Raw genomic sequence first — 5,722 nt, 5'->3', positions numbered from 1 at the left:
AAAAAAAAAAAGAAATTTTACCATTTGCAATGACATAAATGGACCTAGAGTGTATTTATGTTGAGTGAAATAAATCAGACAGAGAAAGACAAATACCATGTGATTTCACTTATATGCATTATCTAAGGAACAAAATGAACAAAGAAAATGAAAACAGACTCTTAGATACAGAGAACAAACTGATGGTTGCAAGATGGGAGGGCAGGTTGGGGGGTTAGGTATAAAAGGTGAAGAGATTAAGAAGTACAAATTGGTAGTTACAAAACATTCATAGGGATGTAAAGTACAGCATAGGGGATGTAGTCAATAATATTGTAATAATTATGTATAGTGCCAGGTGGGTACTAGACTAATCAAGGAAATCATTTCATAAATTATATAAATGTCTAACCACTATGCTGTTCACCTGAAACTAACATAAAATGATATTGAATGTCAACTCCAATTGAAAATAATAATAATAATAATAAATTAAGAAAAAAAAATAAAGCTATGGTGATTTGCACATAGAAGCTTCATTCACAGTAACTCAAGATACGTCACTAGTATTCCTTCATTATTCCACCATTATTGTCTTTTTGCAATAGTCTTTCAGGTAAGCGACTGGCCAATCATGTGGTCTATCTCTGTTTTATATATTAAGTAGCCAAAGCATGGTTGATAAGGGCATTCAAGGTCTCTCTGTCTGGTGATTTGTTTATTACGGGGACATGTTCTTTTTAAATAAATTAGGATTTTGAGAGGATTTAAATGAAAATGGAGAATTGTCGTCAATGCTACCACAGGTCTAAAGGGGCATTATTGGATAACTCAATGGGCAGGTGAAGTATGTTGCTTAAGGTACCAAATTTTAAAATTAATTGCTACACAAATAAATATCAGATAGTCTTCATGATAAAATTCAGAACTTTGCTGGACATGCCTTAGTTTAAGCTTCATTATTAATCTACTTTGAATATAACATGATTGTAATACTTTCAGTGATAAAGATTTCTTAAAGTCTATCAAGTCTAGCCACAAACCTTTAGAGAAAGGGAAGCAGGAAATGGAAGTAAACACTACAATTGCAAGGGAAGTTATTTCATTATTTCCTCAATTTGCTTTCATGACTTATCAATCACACTCAGAGAAGGTAAATGTTCCTATAGTAAAAACATGATTTCATCCAACTGTAATGGTTCAGTTTTAAACAAATTCATTGGCATCGTACATGTCTGGGCAGAGTCATAGGGCTGTTACTGATGTGTATGCTCAGAATCTCTCCTCAGAACTAAAATTGGATCTTGACCTTGACTAGAATCTGGGCACTGTGGTTTTAGAGCTTTGTTTGTAGTCAGAGTCACTTTGGTTATATTATATTATCTGAGTAACAACTCATTATTGCAATGCAAGAAAAGGACAGTTTGTGGCTTGAGTTTTAGTGAAGGCTAGTAAATTTTATAGTATATAATTTGGAACATGTCTGTGTTAAGCCCATAGGTGGAAATCTGCCCGGATGTTTATTATTATGTTTATCTACAAATGACCAGATGGCCTTGCCCAAATATAGGGTACCACTTAGTGCCATTTTAAGCTATTAGCTATCACTTAAGATAATCCTTTGCCCAAAGGGAACTAGTTTTGCTGTCCTTCAAAGTCATCAAATGTAATTAAATGCCATATTGAGGAGTAAGCACTAATGGATTAAGGGGACAGCACTGTCAACTACTCTTGGGTCAACCATGGCAGAGGGAATATAGGAATAGATCTGACAGATGGTCTATAACATACTGGCTAAGCTGCTATAACAAAGAATTCCCAAAATACAATGACTCAAAAAGATAATTCATGTTCTTTTCAGACAAAAAAAAACAGAGATAGGTGGGAGGTCTAAGATAGGCAGTTTTGCTTCTTAAGATCAACCAGAGACTCATATTCTGTTTATCTCATTGCTATGCTATTCATTATAATATTTTCCATACTTGTGTGGTTGAGGCTATCTCACCAATGCCTATACATTCTGTCAGCTATAAAGGGAAAAAAGAGCAAGTAATCATTAAGGAGTTGATAGTAAAATTACACACATCATTTCTGTTTACAATTTCACTGGCAAGAACTGAGTTACTATTTCATCACCACTAACTGCAAGGGAGGCTAGAAAATGCAGTCTTCAATTGGATGGCCATGCGTTTTGCTAAAACTCAGAGGGGTTGGAAGCTCTGCTTCTAAGAAGAAGAATGGGAGAATGGATACTGAAGCTGTAGTGTCTGCAACAGAAGGTTTTGTTCCAGATGGTGAAAAAGCCAGAAATAAGAATTGGGCAATTGCCATTATAAGGAATAAGAAAAGATGGTGGCAGGTGAATGGCATGCAGGTAAGGCCAGAGATTATATACTATGTCCTAGAAACTGCAAGAGTCTTTGTATATATTAGATCATTTAATTATCACAGCAACTCTATGAAATAGTGTGTTAGTCTAGAGCCTCCAAGAAGAAGATACCAAGACAAAATTAAAACAGAAAAAATTTATTAGGGGAAATGTCTGTGAGAGATTGAAGGGAGTCGGGGGAGACTGGGAGAGCATGTATGACACTGAGTGAAGAGGACAAGAAAGGAAAAAAGTTTGGGTCAAAGCATTTTAGATTGTTGTGCAGTTCTAAGGAAAGTATGGAAAATCTGTCAGGTATTTCCTATGCCACATTTGCCCATCAAACGAGACCCACATCTTCTATGTTTTGTATTAGACCTACATCGACCATGTCCTACACACTTAGTCATTGGCTGGGAGAAGCCCATGTGTAGTGTGGCTTCGATGTGAAGGTGGTGATCAACTTCAGAGAGCAATATCTGGGAGCTTAGGTCAATTTTGCCTCCTGCAGTTCGAGTTCTGAAAGGCACATTTTTATGTCTGCCATGGAGAGGTATTGCTTTTTTCTTTCTCTTGTATTTTTTTTCAGCACAAAAAGGTTAAGACATACGTCCGAATTTAATAGTTGGTAAATGGCAGAGATTTAATTGAATATACAACCTATTTTTAAACTAGTCAATAGACACATTGCCTCCTAAGCTTGTTAGGAGCATACAGTGCATCGTTTTCAGAGGTCATATCAAAATGACCAAAGGTACAAAGGTGTACGTGATGTCCCCACACCATGAGCTTAAAAGTGAGGAAACCACCTCAGACTGAATATTGATGGAGAAACTAGGGCCAGGGCCCCTGAACCTGGAAGTGAGGCTGGGAGGGTTTCACAGAGCAGCTAGTCAATTTACACAGGATCCCTGTAGCTCCTGCTTGAAGTAGCTTTTGGAGACAAAAACACAGTCATAAGATCAAATCCTAAGCTTTTGGCTCAACTTCTTATCCTTCCTAGGCTCCCCTTGTACGCTGAACCCCTCCTAAAATGAGTTTCTTGACCTTCAAACACTGTCCGAAGGTAGATGAGTTCTTTAACACAAATGAGGCAGGATGGGCATAAAGCCAACCTATGCCTCTGTGTCAACTGGATAAAAGCACCCCCTAGGGGCAGATGCAGAAGCTCTAAGGTGAATGACTTAGACAAGCGGAGGGCAGGCTAGGTTTCAACTTCTATTCATTCATCAAGGTATGTCAGCCGCAACTATACATAGTGACCCTGATTAGGCCTCTGTGATCTGTCAGGCTTAGAATTCAACAGAAACCCCCAAAATATTAACATGAAACTAATCCTGGCAAATTTCAGAGCCAGAATAACTGTAGTAAGCTGTCCCACGTACCTGAGCAGCCCGCCCTCCTTGGAGTTTCCCACTCTGCAAGCCCTGTTTAGCTCTTTCCTTCTTGTCTTTCAACCATACAGGGTCCTCTCATCTCTCTCAGGTTTCCAATCCTGTCTCTACTTCCTGGTAACTGACCTCTTTTGCTGGTCCATAAGCAATGTTTGCAAGATCTTCATTTAACAGATTTTAATTGAGCAACAACTAGGTGTTTGGAATACAAAGATAAACAAAATTCAGACCCTATTTTCAAGAGCTTGGTCTAGTGAGAGATCTGCTGTAACAGAGTTTTGTTTTCATAGTTTGTGTAGAGAAGGGATATGTCCTTATACCCAAGGGAGTCATGGGAGGTCCTAATGAAAGACGGATATAAGTGAATGAGGTGAGGAAATGAGGAGAAACGTCATTCCAGGGAGAGAGACTAGCATGTGCAAAGGTCCAAAGGTACACAAAGCTATGTGCATATGAGAGTTAGAATGATAAAAGCTCAAGCTATCTAGATTAGCAAAAATGGGAGGTAAGGCTGGAAAGAGAGCTAGAGGGACAAGGTCCTAAATGATTTGATAAAGAAATTGGACATTATTTTAGAACTTCTGGGAAGCCAGCCTTTGAAGGTTTTTAAGCAAGGAAATAAAATGTCAGAATTGTGTTTTAGAAAAGGATAGCTCCTACCTCATTTTTGGGCTGGATCCTTTGCTATGTAGACCACCTGGTTGTGCTTACCATATCTAGGGAGATGATGAGATTAACATGCTGGAATGAGTAGTAGGGGCCTCAGAAGTAAGGGCCAGTCTTGACCCAGAAGAAAGATCACCCATCCCTGAATGTCTCATCTTCAGATGGTCTGTAGGTTGTTTAGCCTAAGCACAGGTAACAATGAAGCTATTGCTAAAAGCCATCTTCTACTCTCACTGGTTTTGAATTAGTTTAGTTGATTCTTTCATTTACAAAAGAACTTTGTCCAGCATTACATAATGTTAGACTAAGAACACTTTAATTTGCATAGATTTTTATAATTTGCAAAGTGCTTTAACATATATCAATAGCTCATATAATACAGTGATATTGTGAGTTCAGTAGTTGTTAATACCATCCTCTCCTGTTTGACAGATAAAGAGAAAAATAGGTTAAATGACATGAACAAGGTCACAAACTAGTAAAAGGACTAGTTTCAAGCAGAAACTTGAAAACAGGTCTTTTGACTCAAAATGCAATGCTTTTGCCATTTGTATGAGTCAGGATTTTGCAGAGAAACAGAAACAATAAGATATACACAGATATACATAAGAGGAGAATTATTATTGGAATTAGCTCACACTGTTACGGAGGCCAAGAAGACTCTCAATCTGCCACTTGCAAGCAGGAGAATCAGGACAGCTGAGGGGTATCACTCAATCCAAGGCAGAAATCCTGAGAATTGGGAGGCTCTTGCCTGAGAACTAAGAGCTCTGGTGTCTGAGGGCGGGCAAAGATGTACATCCCAGCTCAAGATGAGATAATCTGTCTTTCCTCTGCCCTCAACGGATTGGATGATGCCCACCCCCACTGGTGAGGGTGCATATTTTTACTCTATTAGATCACATGTTAATCTATTAGATCAAATATTAATCTATTAAATCAAATGTTAATCTCTTCCAGAAACACTCTCACAGACACACCCAAAATTAATGTTTTACAAGCTGTCTGGGCATCCGTTAGCCCAGTCAAGTTGAAACATAAAATTAACCATCACACCAGTAGAGAATGCTATCTCTAAAACTAATCATATATTTATATTCTAATTCACTCCACCCTGGGCTGCTTGAGACTTTCTTTAAAAGTACAATAAAACAAACAAACAAACAAAACTAAATGCAGACAAGAGAACATATAGCTAGACTAGGAAAACAATACAAAAGAAACGTTAAAATACGAAATAGCCATAGATCCCTACAGAGTAACTGAAGTCAGTCTGCAAATTGAGCTCTGCACTTGCTGCAGCTAAAGCAAAAGA

The 5,722-nt window shown here is 38.0% G+C and overlaps 1 long non-coding RNA gene across 3 annotated transcripts in view; it reads right to left on the bottom strand.

Moving 5' to 3' along the window:
- Nucleotides 1-5,186, bottom strand: part of LOC111745335 — a 59,213-nt gene extending 54,027 nt beyond the window's left edge. For all 3 annotated transcript variants that reach the window (XR_002782606.1, XR_002782605.1, XR_002782607.1), the window contains exon 1: nucleotides 5,048-5,186. This is a non-coding gene — a long non-coding RNA (uncharacterized LOC111745335). The remainder of the gene's footprint in view (nucleotides 1-5,047) is intronic.
- Nucleotides 5,187-5,722: the final 536 nt, after the last annotated feature.

This window comes from Pteropus vampyrus, unplaced genomic scaffold, assembly GCF_000151845.1.
Source record: "Pteropus vampyrus isolate Shadow unplaced genomic scaffold, Pvam_2.0 Scaffold152, whole genome shotgun sequence".
NCBI lineage: Eukaryota > Metazoa > Chordata > Mammalia > Chiroptera > Pteropodidae > Pteropus > Pteropus vampyrus.
This window is presented reverse-complemented; position numbering and strand designations above follow the sequence as displayed.